The 23,393-nt window shown below is 36.3% G+C and overlaps 1 protein-coding gene across 4 annotated transcripts in view; it reads left to right on the top strand.

Moving 5' to 3' along the window:
- The window catches only part of LOC5577908 (alpha-tocopherol transfer protein-like), a 107,128-nt gene that overhangs the window by 57,198 nt on the left and 26,537 nt on the right, over nucleotides 1–23,393 (top strand). The window contains exon 1 of one of the 4 annotated variants that reach the window (XM_021848191.1): nucleotides 5,816–5,996. The exons of the other annotated variants lie outside the window; for them this stretch is intronic. The gene's annotated coding sequence lies outside the window, so the exon portion shown is untranslated. Of the gene's footprint in view, nucleotides 1–5,815; nucleotides 5,997–23,393 lie in introns of those variants that run through there. 4 annotated transcript variants of the gene reach the window in all.

The following is a 23,393-nucleotide window of genomic DNA, read 5'->3' as shown; positions in this document are numbered from 1 at the left end:
AAATTTCTAACTTTTTTTTATTGTGATCGAATCCTCTGTGCAGAATCTCAATAGAGAAACAGATACTCGTATCCACTGGCACTGAAGAAGGCTACAAGTACTAGGAATAAACAACAATTCTCAAAGTAGTATCCAAGGTATCATTGAAGCCAACTGATAATTCGCCAGTGCAAATCAATGGTACCGTGGACGTACCATATTTGACGCGGTTAAGAAAATTCTAAATTCAAACATTTGTCTAATCGTCAAAATGTGTCCGATTTTGTTGAAGTTTGAAGCTATGCTAGCTCAACTATTGTAGAATTAGGGAAATATCAGTGAAAATATATTAAACGTTTTTTTCTTCATGATTTAATGGCTTTTTGTGGAAAACATTAGGTTCCTTAATTGACGCATCAATTCTTCAATGTGCCTAATTTGACGTACTATGTTCCTTATTTGACGCACTAAAAAATAATTGCTAAATAATATACAAGAATTTTAGTATTCAATAGATCAATTAATTGAAAAAGGCGCTTTAAAGTGAACATAACAGTTAAAACTTTTGGAAAAAGTTCAGGATGACGTAATCCGGTAGTACTTTTGCTGTGCGTTCAGTTAAATTGTAGAAAATAATACCGGCGATTGAATTCAATCTATAGTCATGCATTATTGTTAAGTTTAATGTATTTTCGTCGTGATATCAAACAAGGGAATGGTTGAAAAACTACGTTGCGCTGTAACAGGGAAGAAAATTAAAAAAAGGAAAAAATGGTCGAGAACTAGAACGAAAACAACCGGTTCCAATAATGGTCGTTTGAGAATCTTCATTACTAATAACATCTAAACTACGCATACTTGTCCCATGTTCTATGTGAACCTTATGGACCGTGGGACAAATATGCGAGGAACCAACAGTAGTGTGGGCGAGAACCATATATGGGGCCATCCATTAAGTACGTCATGATATTAGGAGGAAGGAGGTGTTCTGCAAGATGTGACGAATCATACACATTTTTTAAAGGTTCTATATAAACAGTGTGATGTAGGGTGGATGGGCGGGGTTGTTGTAGCAAATGGTGCGTTTTTATGACACGTATCTCATAAATAATTGTAACAATAGGGGGCATTGTAAAAATTTTACTAAACCGACCATTGAATCAACACCTCACCTCCTGATGTGATTTATTGAAGCTTCCTTGAAACATTGGGGGACGTCCATAAACCGCGCTAAATTTTACCATTTTTCATCCCTCTCCACCTTGGCCACATTTTTTATATGGATAGAGCGAATATTTTGTATGAATAGTTGCGTTTCCCTAAACCCCTCCTCTCCCTAAAAACGTTACGTAATATATGGATGACCCTTTACACGCGATTACATAAAGCATTGGGTTGTTTCGCGGACGGATTTTTTGAATGCAAGCACCACAAATATTTGTTTTACTATTTTCGATTCAACAAAAGATGCTGAACAAAATAGCAAATAATAAGGAACATTCTGTGCCTAACTTGACGCACAAGATGTTCATACAAAAATATTTCTCAAAGCTTAAAAATAGAAAAATTTCGACGTCAATTCATGAATAAAAGAATATTACTGACTGTTGTTGATGATATTGCTGTAAAACAGCACAATATTTCCAATTGATTAACAATATTCAGCACATTCCCTAAGGAATAAAAAAAATGACGCACTTGTCGGATGCATTTTCAAATAAATTTTGTTTTTGAGTTATTATTAATCAAACATAAACTTTTTTCGAATCCTTCAACAACATGTAAATGAAGTTTAGGCTATACATTTTCGAGTGCTAGTCTGAATTAATATTAATTTAAGATAAAATTAATAAGAAAATGCGTCAAGTTTGGACCCGCGTCAAATATGGTACGTTCACGGTAATCAGCTTTCAGTTGAACCGTATAGCAACGTATGCTGTTTTCCACAAGAAAAGTAAAGAAATTTTTTGACCAAATTGAAAATATGTGTTCAACATGCAATTGAACTATCTCATCATCTATTTTTCAAAATTTTTGAGGGGGGCCAGGCCCCCCTGACCCCTCCCTATTTAGGCCAATGATTATTGATCCAAAAGTCAATCGAGAATGGTTTGAGCGAAAATTAACATCGTATATGCGTTCTGATGAACGTTAATCGCAACATGTTGCAACATCCGACAACCGGTTTGTCCTACGACAAACAGTTCATCTGATGATCCATACATCGGTTCAACGCGCGCAGAATGATGTATCGCAAACATGCTTTCGCAAGAACGACAGCCCTCTTAGATCATTCGAATACTATGTTATTTGTCGCTAGAGACGATTTTCTTCCATCCTTGGTACTTATAGTAGAAGCATTAAGGCGAAGTAGGCCGTCTTTGAAATTTGTACGCGTCAGTCTATCAAGACTGAGTTTTATCACATTGAAATGCAAGCTGAAAAGTCATCATTGTTGCCAAAACGAATGACGGGCTATTTAGCCTTAACCTGAGACGAGACTCGCGAAGACGGTTTTCTGTGATTGCTGAGTTTTTTCTTATTCCAGTTTGTGTTTATACCAATTATGCGCATGCTGTTCAAAACCTCACATGAACATCTCAGCAAAAAATGATTGAGTTTGCATCACATCGAATCATAAATAGCCGTTTGAGTGAAATTTCATGCCAGCAAACGTAGCAGACATTACAAATAATTAATCTTCTGCTTAGATTTATCAGCAACATTGGAAAAAACTGCTCCGCCGACTGAGGTTTTTAATAACAGTTTACTTTGAACACAATACTTTTCACTTTTTCAGCCATACACTGAAACAAGCGTTGCAGTAATGAGAACCATGAACGTGTTTTTAAATTTACTATTCCAACCACGATTGAGCTATCATGAACGCTTTTTTATTTGCGTTTTGTTCCCTCTCGATTCAACCGCGTCGATAGTCGAGCGGCTAGCGTTCGCGCCTGGCAATCGCCAGATCCTCGGCTCGATTCTGGTCGGCTGCAAGTTTTTAACCATGATATAGTAATTTTTACTATACAAATGGTGCCATGGTAAAATTGACTGCACAAAATATTCTAAATAAATGCGAATTTAGTCTGCACAAATCAAGTGGCGTTGTGTATTTAATTTAACCCTCTAATACCCAACCCCGCCTTTAGACGGGGTACACTTTGGAATTTTGTGTATTTTTTCGTAGCTCTGAAATTAAAATGATTTTATTTTTGGCTTAAACCTTGACTCATAACACACATATAAGAAAAGTATTTTATGAGTTTTGAAACTCTTTTTGTATTATTGAAAATTGTTTGAAAAATTGCATTCTTATATAACCTACAAATGCCTGGGATTAATTTAACGTGTATTATAAAAAATCGTACCTTTTATATTTTTCTACGATCAACCTATCACAGAAGAAGAGCCTGATGGTATTGAAATGATTTCAAATCTGTTTTTCCGTTAGTTACACAGAAAAAAATTAAAAAAATCATATTTTCAAAAGTAAAGTAAAAACTCATTTTTTTATTATTGTCAAAAATCAGTAATCAGAAGAGGCTTCAAGAAAAAATTGAAAAGGATAGGGATGTTCAAAAATAAAAATCAAAAACCGATATTCATAAATTTGCGAAGAAAAATAAATCATTGCCCAAACCGTGTTTAGAATAATTTTAGATAACGAAAAATAATATTTAGATCGAAAACAAAAATTTGGGTATTAGAGGGTTAACCCTCGCTCTTTTCGAGCGCAACGCTGTTCTCAGTGTAAAAACGGTGGGCTGCATTTGACGTTTCGTGAGAGGGGAATCTGGGCTGCATATGACGTTGATATTTTTCCTCTTCGCGAGTCTCTCTCAGGCCTTAACCTAAGAATGCTAATGTCGCTACTGTTCGTGTTACCGTAAAACGGGGTAACTTTGATAGTTTTTTCGAAGAAAACTTGAATATTTATGCATGCTGTTTCCAAGAATTATAATTTATATATATATATATAACAAGTACTGGCATCCTAGCTATCGATTGCAGTTGACAGATTTCCAAAAGATTTATTCTTAATGGATATATAATTTTTCTTATAATCGAAAGTCGGTTTTCTGTTTTGGGGTAACTTTGATAATTGAGTACGAATCGAACAAAATTGAATGAATTATGGAACATTTATAGGGCGTTGCATACCTCTAGGCGTTTAACGCTATATGGAAATTTCTTACCTAGATTACAAAAATGACCCCAGTTTGCAAAAATGATTTTCGCTAAGAGATTTGAGACCGAATTCATGTTCTACTATAACTAGGCTGTCAAGAATAAGTGACGAACTCATTATGACTTCATTAAATAGTGATCGTAGAACTGATTGTTTGTAAGCGTTTCAGAAATGCTAAAATCTTACAAATTTTTAATATTTGCATAAAAATCTTCAAATGTACTTGATTTCAACGAAAACAGCTTTGACATGAAGTGTCATACTAATACTCTTAACATTTGCATTCGTTTTGCTTAACTGATTAACAGAAACTTTGTTAAATCGTTTAGTATGTTGTAGGTCTCGCACTATCAAAGTTACCCGCATTATCAAAGTTACCCCGTTTTACGGTACCAACATCTAGTTTGCCACGCGCTGACAGCTTGAGTACCGGTCCTCAAAGTGTCAAATAAATTTTAAAATCATCCACTACAACATGGCATCGAACAAACAATGAAAAGATACAGTTGAAGAAGATAATAAACTAATTCAGTTTTGTGAGACCAGCGCCATTAGCGTTCTACTACTAATATTTCTATTGTACTTACTCTCCTTTGCAGTGGACGCACTCTGGTAATAAAACATTACCGTTGATAAATATTCTTGGCTAGTCTAGTGGTAACGGTGGCCAATATCGGTCGTATCGTAACGTGGTCTTCGGCCAACGACGGTGCCGGGATTTACCCGCAATAGGGCTCTACGACGGCGTAGGGTGGTAATAGATAATTTTGGTTCTATACCAAAAACGGTGGGGTCCTGACTTTTACTTCTCATTAACTGCTTCCTCTCAAACTTATAACTTGCTATAAATCTTGGTAATCGCTTTCTTTCTTGCTTCTTCAGCAGACTCAGGGTAAGTGAACGATCTGTGGTTCGGCTCTTGCCTTCCAGTTTCTTGTCGTGCTTGACCAGTCTTATCATCGATTGCCCCCTTTCGCCGCCCGAATGTTATGCTCCCAGACATTTGTTGGTGATTTTTAGAAGCTCAGTGGGTGGTAGTCTGCGTAGTAAAGGTTATTCGGTCATACTACTTCCCAACTTGTATGTCTAGTGGATCTGTTAGGGAAACCTGCACACATTTTGACGGACCAACAAAAATACAAAATCTCCTCAACACTATCAATCAACAAACCAAAACTTACATATTATAACTAAAAATTTATAAATATTTTGATACAAGTTTGTTAAGCAAAACTGTAGACAATATGTTGAAGGTTCACTGTGAAGTATATATTTATTTTCAACTGTTATACTTTTTCTGAAAATATTGATTATTTTACTAAGGTTGAATTTTTGGCTCGTCTTACTCTAAAAGTAATCATCAACTTCCTACCGTCCCCTACATTTAAGTGCGCTGATTTAATAATCAATATCAGATGAACAGAACAAATAGATATGAAAAAAAAACAGAAAACACAGTGGTACATATTTTGATTTCGCTGAGTGTATACGAGAGCATGAGAATGAGCGGGTTTTGACGAAACACATGCAGCACAACGTCCTCACAGTACCACATTACATTACCTGTGTACTTACTCTCCTTCGCAGTGGGCGCACTCCGGTAATAAAACATTACCGTTGATCAATATTCTTGGCTAGTCTAGTGGTAACGGTGGCCAATATCGGTCGTATCGTGTCGGGTTTTTTTTTTTTTGCACGCCGCCAAAGCAAAACGTTCGATACTTGGCGTGATTACTGCGCTCGTCCTGGGAAAAGCCATCTGAATCCAATTGGTCGAGTGAAGCAACTGGAAGGACAAATTCGAGGACCAGCTGATCTGAGTGTGGGTGGTTGTTTTGGTGCTGATTTTTTCATTCAGCCTTGGCAAGTTCGATAGTGAGAGGTGAAATTGAGTGCCGACATCCGAATGGAAATCCATAAAACCCTGTCGCCAGGTGCTACCACAAATTCGATTTCTTGCAGTGCTCCGCGAGCACCCGTTGAAAATGTTTACGAAGATTGTGCAATTTGTTGACTCGCAAAGTCGACATCGAGGGAGAGGGGTGGTGGGCTCTAAGAGGAAAAGGTGTACCATTCAGTGAATCGAGATTGCAAATTGCAATACCATCACCCCACAGTTATGGATCAAGTAGTGTAGAATTTAATCAATTAAATTCAATGAAATAAAGTAGAGAACATACAATTTTGAAACAAAGTACAAAGCGTCCCTTTTCAACGTGAAACTTAGATTAGTGAAACATTGTATGTATTTACTCAGAATTGAATGAAAATAAGAAATTGTTTCAGTGGCTGAAAACACTATTACAGGAAGGTGTAGCAAAAGTTCGGGCTTAGCGGTATAATACATATTTTCCGAAAAATTATAACACTATTGGCTACAATGTTGCTGAACACACTTGTGTCAAAATATTTACGCATTTTTAATTTTAACAATCTCAAAGTTGGTTGTCTTAAACGAACCTTTTTTTGGAAACAAATGTACTCAAAACAGCACATATTCCGCGCAGCTGGAGGCTGCTCTCAAAAACCATCAAATTCTATGTGGAAAATGTCAAGGAATCGAATGATGACATTATCATTTACCGGAATTGTGTAAAAATTCCCACCTTGACCAGTTTTGCCTAAATGTTAATTTTCTGGATAACTAAACATATATTTTTAGTATTGAATAGTCTGGCTTATAAGATGAAATACACTTCATTTAGTGTCTTTGGCTGAGAGGGCTCTTTTGACCTAAAAAAGATTTTTTGGTTTTTAAGCGTATCTTCAACTGATTGCACTGCCGTGAATCGCAAGTCAGTCCCATCTGTAGAAAGTAGGCACTGAGAAAATGGGCTGTGAAGTTTTCAAACTCATTTTCCATACGAATATTCAAAAAATTCCAGAGAATTGCAACATGTTTCAATCTTGATGAAACTTTCACAACTTGCTTTTCACTACGATAGCTTTCCAAGAAAAATGTAAACATAATCAAAGCAAGTTCCATTTTTGTGTTTCACGGTGCGGAAGTTTGTAGTGGGACTGATATGTGGTTACTTTTCATTATGGGACAATTTGACTTGCTGTTTTTCCTGTTTTTTTCGAACAAATCGTATTATTTTATTAGTGCAGCTGAAAGAGAATTGGAAGAGATGTTGAAAACTAAACTCAACTCAATTTTGACGAAAAATAATTTTCTGGAATAAAGAACAGTTGTAATTGATTGCGGCTAACTAAATAGGTTTTACCTGATGTAGAACAATCTGGTAACCGAGATTGAGCACACTTCATTCAATAACTAGAAGAATCCTTTTACACTAGAATTTTAAATTTTTGATTTTTGAGGGTATTAACAACTCACCCAGCATACAACACAATACAACATTCACCCGGAAAATACGATTTAACAGGGGGATTAGGGGCATAATGGATACATTGAGCAAGTATGATGTCATATCAAATGCATTATTGCAATTAGCACTTTTGTGGAATTTAGGGAAAAATATATTATCAATGAGTGTCTAACGTTCTACTATACAGAAGGGCCCCCTTCCATCGAATTAGCAAGAAAAAACTGTTCTAGATTAGTCAATTTTCTCAAAAATTAAATGCTTAAATATCAATTTGAAAGCGAGAAAAAAATGAAATCAAATTTCAGAGGACTACTGAAGCAAAACATAAACTTTTATACCGTCAAACAATTTATATACACTTTATATAAAGACAATGAAATTTCCAATCGACCTACACGATCGATACACGCTGTTGTAAATTTATTTAAGTGCTGTTTGACACTTGAAAAAAAACCTTTTAAGCGACGTAAATTATTTTTCAACATGATGAAGAACTGAAATGTTAAAGTTCTATTTCTATTGTTGATTGATCTGCAATCTGCATGTTTAGAAGTATTTTTCATTACCTGTACCTTCGAGTAAATTTTCAAAAATTCAGCATAACAGTATTGATGAAACAGCATTAAACAGAAATAAAATCTTTATCTAGATGATCAAAGTTCATTTCGGTTTATTTGAATGTTCCAAATAATTCAAGGATGTTACGAAACATTTGAAAGGAAAAATATGCTTCACGAACTTATTGATACTAAGATAGCTTTGAATGTATCCCAGTCCCCGTTTCATCTGTTTTTGCAAAAATCAAACAGTGACAAAAATTATTTCAAGTGCACCTATTTCACGGTAAACCTCATTCAATAGCGCTGTGAATGGTTAACAGTTAGAATAAAACCTGAAAATTGGATGGACTCGATGGTCCGGTAAAATAGAAGTGATGACCATGGATTCGATAACCTGATCAAGTACACAACTCATCAAGTACTATGAATTTCCTGCTAAAGTTCAAAGTAACGCCAATTCCAAGATGAATTCCTTTTACAATTGTTTGGATTTTGATAAGAATAAGCCGAACGAACCAACAGCTCGTGAACCATAATAGTTCGTGACACATTGCGATCGGAGACCCCTTTCAATGAAAATGTTCACTCTCTCGTTTGGTACGTGGCACGAGAGCGTTCAAAAGCAGCAATCTCACAGACTACAACAGTATTGTTCCATTTGGGTGATTTATGTTTAGCATAAAATTGGTTATAACTTTCATATTTTCTGGTAATGCAGCCTTTAACAACCTAATTACAATCTTTGATAATTCAACATCCTTTTGGTTGTAAACATAGCACAGAAAATGACAAATATTCGCCTCTGTTTCTTGATCAGAATGAGAGTGTGTCAGCGAATGTTACACGTGGTCTGTCTTGTTTTCGTTCGTTGCTCGTTATCTTCCACGAACGTTAAATGTCATGCGTGTTGTATGAATGCAGGCGGATAAATGGAAAAAAATTTCCAAAGCCTGCTCATTTTTCTGTAGTTTTGTTCAAAAATGCTCTGGATTTTTTTTTTATATATTTTTAGGTAGGGTGAAAGCACCGGTTTTGGCCAGCCTAAGAGAAAACGTTTATAAAAATTAAATGGAAAGCCGTATTTATACTACAAATATGTCAAATGCAAGCTATCAATCCATATTATGTGTGTAAAATATCAAAACCGTGCTAAAACAATTTTTTCGCTTTGAAAATCCCATTGGCCAATATAGGCTATCGGAACCAGTTTCGATTTAACTCCGGTTCCTAAATTGGCCAATCGCATTGATTTATCATGAGAGTGGCCAAATTAGGAGTGTCCTGGCCAAATTAGGTGTATGGGAGTTAAAATTATAAGGAAAATTAATTGTTTATGTTATGTTTTGAATCAATTTGGACAAGTATATGAATGTAGCTCTATCATGTCAATGTGATCTACTGAACACAAAATGTTTCATGCTGATTCACTATGTAAAACGGTGTACAATCCCCTATGGCTAAAACTGGCGTATGGCCAAAACCGGTGCTTCTTCCCTATTCTTGTAGAAATTTATCTAATGATTTAACCCCTCTACCGGCAGCTTCATTTTTTACCGTCAAAAAAATATTCATATCGCGATTACTTTTTTGTTTCTTGATATTTTTGCACCATTTTTTCACAAGTTCTCAAAAAACTCTTCTAGTTTAAGAATCTGTGTTATCTGGTTTTGAAAATATTCAGATGTTCCTTGGGGACCGACATTCTCCATATAAAATGTCTTTGGCGGCCATTTTGTTTTACGTCAATTTATCAAAAAAATAAAATATGGGCTATATAATACTAGTTAATAAGGAGCTACTCTCAAAAAATCATACAAATCGGTTAAGCATTATTGGTGTTATCTAAATATTACGATACGATGTTTTTTGAAGTTTTCAAGATCTTTATTTGGCCAGCGTGGTACGCGACACATAAATGTTCATTACTCAAAAACGTCTGCACCAAATTGCCTCATTTTTTCACAACATACTCTCAATAATATACTGTTTCGAAGAGTGAATATCCGAATACAATAAAAATTCTGTAGGCTGAGATATTTACGTGGGTTGTGGCTACGTGTCGGTCCCCCAAGGAATTTCGGAATATCTCTGGATCCAGACGATATTGATCGACACAGATTCTAGAACTAGAAGAGTTTTTTAAGGACTTGTGAAAAAATGGTGCAAAAATATCGAGAAACAATAAAGTTATCGCGACGGTAAAAAATGAAGCTGCCGGTAGAGGGGTCAATTACACTAACAACGACATAGGGCCTTGATTTATGAGTTCCAACAGAAATTCTTCCAGAGTTATTTGAGCATTTTTTTTTTCATAAAACCCTCATGGTATTCGTCTAGTTATTCTAAATGGATGTTCTCTGGGATCCTTCAATGAATTTCAACTTGAGTCAACTAAGAATTTTACAAGGATTTTTCAAGAATTTTTCCTTAGTGTTTTCAAAATAAATTTATTTCTGATTCTATTAGTAATTTCAGTGATTCATTTAAAAACAACTTGGAAACTTTTCTGAGAATTTCCTCAGCCCTATTTTTTTAAAGAATGATTAAAGAAATAATTTCAGTAATACATCCAGATATTTCTCCAGAAAGTCTTACATGCCTCAAAACTTGTCGTGGAATTCGTTTAAAAGTACTCACAAAATTCCTCATGAAATTTGTTAAGCTACTCGTGTAGAAGTTTCTCTAAAGATTACGCCACGAATTTCCCCGGTTCTCTCATAAAGCCAGGGTAATCGTCAACAAATACCTACTGGATTTTCTCCAGATATATTTTATCCATCCAAATTCTTCAGAGAAGCACTGACAAATTTTTGAAGCAAAAACATCCAAGGACCCTCTAAGGAAATTTATTGTTGAAGAAATCCTCGCAAGACTCTATTCCTGGAAGCTATCTAGAAGAAATCACCAGATGAATTAACCCAGAATGAATATTCAATTTCTGGGTTAATTCATCCCAGAAAAGTTAATAAAGATGAAAAAAAAAAAAAAATCCCAGAAAATTCTCAATAATGCCAAAAATTAACTACCAAAAAAGGAGGAATAAGAGATAAAGAAAGGTCTACTGGAGAAATTTCAGCAAAAATAGACGAAAATTTGCTTTGAAAAGCTCTAAGGATACAACATAGAATTCTCTAAAAAAAAACCTTGGAATCATTTTGGATATTTTTTGAAAGAATTCCAGGATCATTTCGTAAAAATCTATGAGAGATAGAGAAAAATCTTTCAATTTTAGATGGTGAGATTAATTGGAGAATCTTCTTCAGAATTGCTGTAAGAATCCGTGTAAAAAAACACAAGAATTCTTGGAAAATTTTCAGGAAGATTTCGTATTATTTTTAGGAAGAGAGGTTTTGAAAATTCAGGTCCATGTTTTGAAGGAGTTTTACTGAATTTTAAAATTTTTTTTTTAGGAAATAGCCAACCTAAATCTCTGGAGAAATTCGTAAAAAAATTGATATCTGATAACAGTTCTAAAGAAACACGTGCAAGAGTCAGAAAAAAACAAACATTTTGCAGAGTTTTAGTAAACAATTTTCAAAATTGAATTTTGAGCAAATATCTTGTAAAATAGCTGGAGAAATCCTACTAGATATTTCTATTGGATTATCATAACATCACAGACAAAAAGACGGAACACTCTAATTATTTTCATCGCACAGCAGAATAGCGCCCACTTTTGTTCAAGTTTGACATTTGCTCACTACCCCCACCTAGTTCACGGTTAGCCTAATAAATTATTTTTAGCTTTGGGCGTAAATGATCATGTGACTATGTTTTAAATTGATATATCTTCTAGCTGTTAAGTCTGTTTGTCTGTGATAAAATAATTGCAGGAAAATTGTTGAATGAATTCCAGTATTTTTAAGCTTTCGGCCATTTATGAATATCTTCATAAAATATGGAATGATTTAAAATTCTTTTTTTTCTAAAGATATTTGCAACAAGCCTCTGTAGAAAATTCAAAAATAATTTCGATGAGAAATTCTAAGGAGAAAACTTCTTGAGTGTATTACTTACAAAATAGAAAAAGAAAAATAGAAGAGCTTCCCTTAGGATGTTAAAGCTATCCCTTGATAAGTTTCTTGAAAAACGATTCAGGGAAATCAATAGAAAAATGTTTGAAGGAATTATTCAGGAATTCTTTAGATGACTTTTGAAAGATATTGTGTACCTTAGTTTAATGAAATAATCTGGATGAATTCCTGTATAAATCGTAAATGTCATTCAAGAAAAATTATCAGATCGATATCTAATAAAATTGCTAAATTCTTCAGGAAAATAATTGGCGAAATTGCCGGGAAAACTTTTAAGTTACTTTTGGATGAATCTCTAAAATGTTTAATAACTGAAAAACTGATGTAAGTATCTAAGGGAGAATTCTTGATATAATTTATAAAATCCCTGGAAAATTCCTTAGTTAATTCCTTTGAGAATTTCTGCTGCAATTCCCTGAAGGATCCCCAGAGGATCCCCAGGGGCCTTCCTTAGCCGAGTGGTTAGAATCCATGGCTACAAAGCAAAGCCATGCTGAAAGTGTCTGGTTTCGAATCTCGGTCGGTCCAGGATCTTTTCGTAATGGAAATTTCCTTGACTTCCCTGGGCATAGAGTATCATCGTACCTGCCACACGATATACGAATGCGATAAATGGCAACTTTGGCAAAGAAAGCTCTCAGTTAATAACTGTGGAAGTGCTCATAAGAACACTAAGCTGAGTAGCAGGCTCTGTCCCAGTGAGGACGTTAATGCCAAGAAGAAGAAGAAGAAGAGAAGAAAGATCTCCAGAGGAAATCTAATTGGAATTTTCTGACGATTACCTTCAAGGCTTCATTAAAGAACCTTTAGAATAAAAAACTATGGTAGAATTTCAGTTTAAGTTTGACGTGTAGGATGAAAATCTAAAGAAATTTTTGAGGTCAATTTTTGTAATAATCATGTTGGTATTCTTAGTGTAATCACTAACAAAATTTCTACACAAATACCTAAAAAAAATCATAAAAATCTCGTTAATAAAGATGAAAAAATACTTTGTTTTGGAGTGAACCATAATTGTGACTAACAATCAGTTCCTGACCCATGATATGGATAACTAGTATAATCTGCTAATATTCAATATTTAAAATCAAGCAAAATGTTATCCAAAGTTTAATTCATACTGAATCTAAGCGAATGAGCAATGTTATGCTTAATATTACAAATACTAGAAGTCTATTCTAAGGCAAACATGTGTTTTACTTCAGCGTGTATGTTAGACTGATGCAAATGTTAAAGTGATTTGGTAGAAATTTGGTTGTGCACAGGCCATTTAAAGTTTCTATGGAAATTACTATGGAAAAGACAATCCTTTTGTGTTCAGTCCTCTAACTGCTCGTAATAATATTTTATGGAAAAGTGAACAAACTCTTCTTATGTGAAATCTTCTTAGCTACAACTTTCCCGAAGACCACATTTTGATGAGATGAAAAGATAATTTGTAATTAGTGATAACAAAGTCTAAATCATGTTGAGATGATCATTCAATTACTTTCAGAGCAACACTGCTGTTTTACTGTGGAACATAGTAGCCTGGATTACTTTGATCTATTCTACCCGCCAGGAGCACCACTGTTGCCTGCCGAGCAGTTGGTCAAGCATGCAAAATGGAAACCCAGTTTATGATTAAGAATAGCAATTTATCATTAAGTCTTATCAAAATGTGGTCTTCAGCAAAGTTGTAGCTGAAAGGATTTCATATGAGCAGAGGTTGTTCACTTTTCTATAAAATATTATGTCGAAGAGATGGAGGCCTGAACAAAAAAAGTTGGTGTTTTCCATAGTAATCTCCATATAAACTTCAAATGGCTTGTGTACAGTCAAATTTCTTCCGAATCATTTCAAATTTTGGGAGGATGCGATTTACCATAATATAAATCGTTTAAGCATAAGGGAGCGAACATTTCAAAATTTGCATCACTCTAGTGTATGTTCTAACCAAATTATTCGATGGTGCACGCCAAAGTGATCCATAACAGTGTCGGATCCGTAATTGTGTGGACATGGTATATCTGCACGCCGCGTTGTTGCACCGGCGACCAGTGTCCATCATCGAACGGTGCAGAAACGTTGAACTCAAGCGGAGCAAGGCAATTTTGTCGTATTGAATTGAAACGATATTCAACTTTTCGATTCCAGTTCAGAACGAGGTCTATGGGCTCGTTTACAGGTGGTGCGAGAGGTCTGTCCGCCAATTGGTTCTAGATTCAAACGAAAGTAAGAGGCTGAAGCAATTGCACCACACTGTGATAAATTTATACCACAACTATTGTCGGAAAACCAAGCGAAGAAAATCCTAGACGTTAAACAGACTCTCATGATGTGTTGCAGATCACAATTGTCACAGAGAGCAATAAGTGAGCGATACTCTCAACCTACTAATGTAGGTCCCAGATTGGCTGACCTACTACCTAGCTTATTTTGTGATAAAGTACGTCTCAAAACAAAATAAAAAACGATACAGTTGGTTACATAGTAGATAAAAATTGATAAAATCTTGTTTTTATTTAATAACGCGATAGAGCAGCTGTTACCAGACCCACTTTCCACTTGGTGCTCCTCGAGGACTTACCAGATACTCCACAGCCCTTGTAAATTTTATAATTCTCCTTCTTCCTTTGCTTTATGGCCGCTTTAACCCCTTTAACCTCTCGACTAAGGAAGCCCCCACGTCATTCCTATTCCAGCCCTGGTCATACCCCTTTGTTCTTTGAGCACTCTTCAAATGGCATAAGCAACCTCTATTTTTTGTGTTTCTTTCAGAGAAATGCTGAAAGTGCGAAAATAAGGTCGATAAATTTTGTCGTTTCTATGCTTTGCTCTTTCCACATTTTTCTGAGATAAGATCAAAAAATTGATGGTTGCTTCGGACAAGCTTCAAGCTTAGTCGTTCATATCATTGTCGATTTGTACACAACACACATTAAATTCAAATTGTTGAGTATGTCGCAGAAGTTGACAATTGTAAAACTAGTTTTAAAAGAGTTCTCATTCAGAAAATGAAAGGTCTCATCGAATGAATCTGTACTGAGACATATACCGAAAATCATAGATTTTTCCTCCGTTCTTTGGGTTAATAAACTTCCTGGCCGCGTCAATTTGATGCACTGATACTGATCGCTTGCCGGTGTTCTCGCTTGTTCGAAACGTTCTAAACCACTTCAACTATTTACGAAAAACGTGATCAGAATACTTTCTAGAATTTTTCAAGCTTGCATCTTGTTACTCAGCAAGTTTGACCAATGTCGATCACAATCTCTCTGCCGAATAAGAGCAGCACCAACAGCATCATCATCATCATCATCATAGAACGTCATCCATCTGTAAGGTAAATTTCCGCTTCATCGTTACGATCTGGACAACCACGTTGTCCACGCATAAAAATAGCGTCGAGTAATTAGTAGCTCTGTTTTGCCGGCTTTGCTCCGCTGCATCCCAGAGCAAAACAAAATGCTCGAAAATCTGCGATACATGTAGAAGTGACCCCAGAGGGCGACACAATCGATATTTGGGAACCGTCGCCGTCGTCGTCGTCGTCATCATAGTAGGCGAGTTGAAAAAGCTCATATCACTTACTGCGAATCACGGAACTAGTTTGTTTGCCGAGTAAATCGGAAAGTAAGAATCTCGGCGCAGATAAATTAGGTTCATACTTTTTTTTTGTTTGTTATCTGCTGATTAGAGAATAGCGCGTGGCGGATGTGCTATTTTTGCAAGTGACGATTTCGCAGGAACGCAGATCACACACTGGTTCACGCGTTTTGGTTATTTGCAATGGATTTAATAGATTTTGGCTCGCTGATTTTGATTCTGTTTTTTGAGTTTTGTAACACGTAAACACATATTTTTAAAACACGTAAGTTTTTGAGAAACATTTTTTTATGCACAGATTTTCATATTTACATGAAAATTTTACGTTTTTGTTACACAACGGTTGATTACATGTACTCATCGGAATCCATGCGTAGAATGTGTTCAATACACGTTAATTAGGTAATAAATATACATTTTGGGGCCTTCTTTAGCCGCGTGGGTAGAGTCCGCGGCTACAAAGCAAAGCCATGCTGATGGTGTCTGGGTTCGATTCTCGGTCGGTCCAGGATCTTTTCGTAATGGAAATTTCCTTGACTTCCCTGGGCATGGAGTATAATCGTTCTTGCCACATGATATACGAATGCGAAAATGGCAAATTTGGCAAAGAAAGCTCTCAGGTAATCACAGTGGAAGTGCTCTCAAAAACACTAAGCTGAGACGCAGGCTCTGACCCAGTGAGGACGGCCAAAAATAAGAAGAAGAAACATTTTGATATCAAGTTTTTTTTTCGAAAACAAGTGTTATTTCTCACAAAGTTCCATATTTCCGAAGAAATTGAAATTTTTGTTCGAAAACCTTAAGTCTTAACTCTGTTTTCAAAGTCTGGGCACGGATTTTAATGTATAAACTTCGCCTAAGTCGAATCTACTACACGACACCGAAGACGGCCTTACAATTGAGGTATTTCGACCTCTGTCAAAGCTTATCTGTCAAAGGATAGAAACTCTAGTGGAATTAAGTGGTATAGTACTAAATTCGATTTTTCATTTACTTCTTTGCCTACAGTAATCGTGTCTTTTCCATCTGACGTTTCGTCTCAAATGGGACAGAGACTGCTACTCTGGGATGACTGTGATTAACTGAGATCTTTATTTGCCAGTTGTCCATAATTTGTATTCGTGCATCGTGTGGCAAGCACAAAGATACATGTCCTAAAAACGTACATTTCACATTTTTGGTCCACAACTATGCCAATTGATTTTCTGCATTTGAATTTTAGTCGATTGTCATAGTTGCAGCCTTCCTATAGTTCGAAATCTAACATCATATCATGACGGTCGCAACATTTTAGATTTTCAATTGACACCCAGTATATTGCCGTAAGACGTAGTTAACGTCAAAAGAAGAATGCGCAAAGAAGCAGGAATCGGTCTGCTTTTAAAGTGCACTTGCCAACCCGAAAGAATCGTGGGTTTGGTTGCGTAAGAAAGGGGTCGACATTTTCCCAATTTTCGACAGTCTATCGTCAAAAATCAAAAATTTACTCCATTTGAGTAAAATGTTGTATAAATTTCCGACCAATTGGTGGGAAAATATTAGAAATCTACCGATAAATGGCTGAGTTAATAGAATTTTCAATTGACACCCAGTATATTGCCGTAAGACGTAGTTAACGTCAAAATACAGAGATCTATAAGAGTTTTTTGACGAAACATTTGTTTACTTCGAATAGAGACAACTTCGATCAATACTAGCTCATATGTTTTGAGCAAAACAGAGCCGTAACTCAAACTTATATGAAGGTTCAACTACGGCTCTCCAGAATGAGTAGTTTATTCAAAAATACGTCTAGGTCGCCAGCGCTCCAAGTATATCTCCATTCAATCTTTTGATATGAGCGCATGTTTGAGACAAGGCCTCTTATAAATCTCACCCAATTGTTGACGTTTGAAAAACTTTTATCACACAAATATCGAACTTGATGACTGCATGATAAAATTTGAAGGTATGCTTAGGCTTGCCAGGAGGGGGACATGTCCTCCTTTTTGATCATATGTCCTCTCTTCTTCCTTTGGGCTGAAAATATCCTCCTTTTTTCAAATTAATCGAATATTTAATTTCATAATCATTAGTTTTTATGATTATTTTCAGTAATCAGTAATTACTTACAAGAAGGTTTGGTGGAAATTCGCCACTTTTTTGGCATAGTATTTTTGGATCCTTTCTGGATAATGTTTGATTACTCCTCCATGAAGTGAATAAGATGATTATAGATTATTTATTTTAATAATACTCAATTAGCATTGGAAAACAATTTTGGCATCACTGAAATGGAAAGCGCACAAACCTATTTGAAAGAATCAATGATGATTTTTGAATGGGAAGAAGTGGATTCTGATGTTTGAAAGGATGATCATGGAAAGAATGGTGATGAATGAGAAGAACAGAAAGAATGCGTTCGGTAGGATGTTCGATCGAAAACAAGTGGAGAAAACATTGTGTCGGTGTGTGTATTATAGAGAAAGGGAAGAAGTGAGTGCGTTCCCGTTGCTTCGGGATTCTGTTGGCGATTCTAACGACGAACGGACGTGAATTTGTGTTTGGATTTTGAGAATTAGCGTGACTTTTGGATTTTGGATGACGAGTGGTGTTTCGGCTTTGTGAATTATATATTGTGTTGATGAAAGTGAATGATCGATGTGAGTTTAATTGAGGAATTTGTTTGGATACGACACTCCTAAGAATACTTGTCAACATGAACACTTTGTCGTCCACTCGCTGTGCATGTTCAGGCAACAGTGACCTTTTAAATGCTATCTGGGAACCTAATGACTAGTTGAAATGGTTATGGATTTTCAATACACATATTTGCACTTGACTTACAAGTATATTAAAATTACCTTCTATTGGGATTAAATTAAAAGAAACCTCCCAGGCTAACTAACACCCTTCATGTTATCTTAAAAAATACATTAGGAAACGAATAATACAGTTCCATTTGTGTAACAAATATTTGAAAGAGCGAACAAATAATATTGAATTTGCGCAAAGGCGCATACAATACCCATATTTTCAAAAACAAATCAATTTATAATGAAACATATAAATCATAAGAAAGAGTAGATCGCAGCAAGCCATGCGCGCGGGCGGCTGTGTTTTGAGTTTTGTGCCACATCTACCGTTTTGATTCATATTACGGGCACTTAAGGCCTCAGTGAAGTATAACCCAGCTTGGACCATACAAAATAAATCATTCTGTATGATTTTTTAGCGTTATCGAGCGTCGGAAGCCCTTAACTTTCGGATGGTGGGTAAAGAATACGCGTCCGCAACTTGAATAATTTTAAATAAATCAAAACGCGTGGCCTTTTCATGATTCTTATTCCGGACGCTCCCTCACTTTTGCCTCATATTCCGGACGCTTTGATTCGAATTACGGACAGCTCATGATAATCATTAATGGAACAGTCAAATCATCATTTGAAATCGTTCAACCACTTAAGAGACGTCTAAGGTAGTTGGGCATTATAAATTTGCAATGATCTTTATGGAAAAAACCTAATTAAACGAGTCTCGAAAATGAGAACTTTTGGACGGCGAAAATTGAAACATTTCGTGTGAAATGTTTCCCATACAAACGAGAGTGTCCGGAATTTGAAGCTGTCCGTAATATGAATCAAAACGGTACCTCGATCCGCGTTTTTATTTATTTTTTCTCAATTCTGCTGGTGAAAATTAAATTCGGCGGATGGTGCTATGCCACGTGCAAATGTTCTGTGGAAACATGGTTTTCAAAGTGATAAAAGTGTTATTTTTTAGGAGATTATATTCGATTTGCTTGCGTTTTGCTCGAGTGCTCTGTGATGGCTCCAGTAATTGAATTCGTTTCGCGTGACTCGTTTTTTTTGTGTACCTCCTGTGTGTGTTGTCAAAAATTGAATGGTGTGTGAATGCTCAGTTCGGGATGGATTATGAACTGCAGTTTTTGTCGATTTTTCTTACGGCGCGTGAATTTTGTTGGGCTCACGCTATTGTTCTTTACGATGAGCGATGGATCGCAGAGGAATTTGGAAAAAAAAATTTGGTGAGTTTGTTCTGATCAGCAGCGCATGATCACAATTCGTAAATATTAACCATTTGTCGGCCAGAACGTCTACCAAACGTATCCCATGGCACTACCCTTTCCATCAACATTCCACAACATCCCGTAACACCTATGAGAGGTCGTAGACTTCTCTGCATCTTTCTTAAGTAGGTGTTCGATCAATCATCCTTTCCCATTCCCCAGCTTTCGCAAGGACGTGGCCAGGACAGCTCTCGGCTATTGGAGGATGCGTCAATCTTGTCTAAGAGTTAGAGGTTAGTCCCAAATTTCTGACTTTGGTAACGGACGAGAAGGAGTCAACCAGGTCCGTCACACTCGGGCTCAGATTGGGTACCACTACTAGTACTGCATTTGGTCCCTCGGTAGTACAACAGGTACCCAAGTTTGACAGATCGCTGTACACTTTTCACGGCATTCTAGATTACCTTATGAGCCAAAAAATTTTGGGCAACTGCAAGGGACATGGAGGTGTTTAATTTGTCTTTGAGTCAACCCTCATACAATGGTCTAGGATAGTACCACCTACGAATTTGTGCGAAATGCTTAATGCTAATGCTAATGCTAAACATATAAATCATAAGGAATTTAATATGACAAAATAAGAAACCATTGTTCAAATAAACACTATTCTGGGAAAAAAGTAATCTTTCGAAATGAATTACCCATTTATTCAAAAGAAAAACAGATCGAAATTCGTTGCATTTTTAAGACCAAAAAAATTTTTTTTTAAATTTGGTCCTTATGTTTTGTATAAAAAAAAGGGAAAACAAAGGTTTGTTTGATTTCATTGCTGTATTTATTAACAAGCCTTTTCTTCATACATGAGCTTGCCACAAAGTTTTTTTTTTTTTGGTACATTAACACGTTTTTTGCTCCCTTCAAACTTTGTTGATGAAATGATGTTGTTTCCTGAACAAATGATTTATAACTATTGGTTAGCTCAGAGGGGAGCCTTCCTAAGACTCCCTGATACATAACCTCAGGGTCGGCATGCTTAATCTCTACAGTCTTTCGCGAGGCAGGGAATGATCGCACTGTCATACATAAAAACTCACGTCACATTGGTTTCGACACAAACTACATTTATTCCGGACTTTTCCGGCCTTTACTTCTAGTTTTCCCACTTTCTTATCCTACTCTAACTTGTCCTTTCTTCTCACTACTTCACTTCTTTCGGGACCCCTCTTCTTCCACCATCCATCACCTCGATCTTCTCCGCTGCGGCGTCTACGCTGATCGTTGACTTCTCTCCTACTCTGGCAAACATTGTGGGATGGCGACTATGGCATCTCTGGACCTCACCCGTTCCCCGGAAATGAAGAGGGAGGGGGGAGGGGTTGATGGACGTCCAGAACCGAAGTTCTGTCCAAAACAGCGAGGTCCTGCAGTGGAGTTGGGTTTAAGGGTTGCGACAGGTTTGTGGTTTGTTAATTATCTGTTGCCTAATTCTGCACCACACACTCAATCACTCTCTATAGAAATCTTTCACCAGCTCTGCACTACGTGGTTTGAGCTAACTAAACCTTCATCGGTTGAGGGTGCTCGATCAGTGATCTTATTGTACATAGGTCACTGTCCGCTCGGTATTGGTCGGTGACCCAGACCATTTCCGTGCCCGTTAACCCCACAAATTGACCCGTTGAAGGTTACCAACATATCCTGTCCATCCACCATATGGTGGTGGGTATTAGGGTTCATTCAAATATTACGTAACGCAAAATTTGCTAATTTTAGACCCCCTCTCTCCCCCACGTAACAGCTTTTGTATGGAAATTTTTAAATTTTTGTATGGATCGTAACACTATGCTAGACCCCCTCCCTCCCCTGTTGCGTTACGTAATATTTGAACGATCCCTTAGAAGCTCCTATAGTGTTGATGGTTGATGATGGCATAGTACGGTGGACTGTTCTACTATGGCCTGATATCGAACTGACAGAGAAAACTGCATGACATATACGGACACTACCTGCACTGTATTTTCACAAAATCATGACTCAAATTGAAACAAAATCTCAAAAACCCTCCACACTGAACTACGAACACTAATAGATTAAATCAACATTTTTTCAAAAACATTGTTTTTTTTTTTGTTTTCAAAAGTTCCGTTTTTGTTCTGGCATAGCAAATTTTTGAAAAGTCCTCCTTTTTCAAACCCATTAAAGCAAAATCTCCTCCTTTCTGAACCGTTCTTCTGGAAAGCCCACATACTCCGAAAAAATCATGTGATTTTACGTCTTTTGGATGCACATAAAAGGAGCGAGCCGTATGACGTGAATTTATGTGTCACATTTAAAATACCATAGCGTCTGATTCGGGAAATACCGATCATATTGACATCGTTTTCGTGTCCTTTAACGTGTGACATTTTTGTGTCGTTAAATCATTTACGTCATGTGTCTTTCAGTCATAATATTAATTACGTCGACAGTAATTTCCATTATTTTTAAGAGTGTAGGTATGCGTCGGAATCCTCTCTAGTTAGGAGAAAGTAACAGATAAATATTATGTCCAAAGCGAAAAACACAGTGTAATAAACAGATCAAGCAATACAAATAATGAATAAAAATGTTGTTTCGTTCTCATTTTTTTTTAATTTAGAACTGTTAATAAAAACTATAGTTTCTTTATTGAAATGTAGCATTCAGCATATCAAGCATTGAATATACTTATCTTCAAATGATGGGTAAGATTTATAAGACGAGATTTTGATTTCTTAACTTGAATAATTTAAAATAAGTGAAAATGTGTGGCCTTTTCTTGGTTCTTTTTCTGGACGCTTTCTCGTATTTGCTTAATTTTTCGAAAACTTTGATTCAAAATCTGGACATGTAATGAAAGTTCCCAAGTACAACAATGATAGCTGAATAACAGCTTATTCAGTTGAAAAGAGGTTGTGTAAACAGAATTTCAGCTGGATTTGCTGTTTTTCAGCTAGCAATGTTACTTGGGTTGAACTAGAAAAACGAAATCAAAAATTGAATTGAATTCATCAAGCCATTATATTTTTTTATAGACATGGAAAATCCAACGTGAGATCTGTTGACCAGCAAATTTTGAAAGTGCATGTGAAATGTTTCTTATACAATTCCGAACACTACAATTTAAAGCTGTCCAAAATTTGAATCAGAATGATAATTACTGTTATGACCAGGGGTTGAATTCTGAGAAAGTTTAAAGTATTGCTCTCTGTAACAATCATGATCCGCAACACATTATGAGAGTCTGTTTATCGTCTACTGCTACAGCTCTGATTATATCGGGGTGAAATCAGTGCATGATAAAACCCAACTTAACAAGTTCCAAACCTGAGGGACACTATTGCTATCATATGTTCAGGGATTGTTCATCATACCAGTAAAACCTCAATAGTAAATAAGTGAGAGAAATGGGTTTTATTATCGCTCTCTTCTTGGGGCTCTCGTTCGCTGCTGCTATTAATCAAGCTTGTTACTACTTGCGAAACAGTGCCGATCATGACCCGATACAGATGCGATATTTTTCGTCGCTTGCTTTGATCGTGCTTCGGAATCAATTGAGAACGAATTTGGCAATGCTTGGTTGTGCCACAGCTAGTCAATAAGGAACTCTCTACGCCTACTTGTCTTATGTTCTATGTAAACCTTAAGGACCGCGGGACAAATATGCAAAGAACAGTA

This window comes from Aedes aegypti, chromosome 2, assembly GCF_002204515.2.
Source record: "Aedes aegypti strain LVP_AGWG chromosome 2, AaegL5.0 Primary Assembly, whole genome shotgun sequence".
Classification (NCBI taxonomy): Eukaryota; Metazoa; Arthropoda; class Insecta; order Diptera; family Culicidae; genus Aedes; species Aedes aegypti.
Note: the sequence above shows the minus strand (reverse complement) of the source record. Positions and strands in the feature narration are given on the sequence as shown.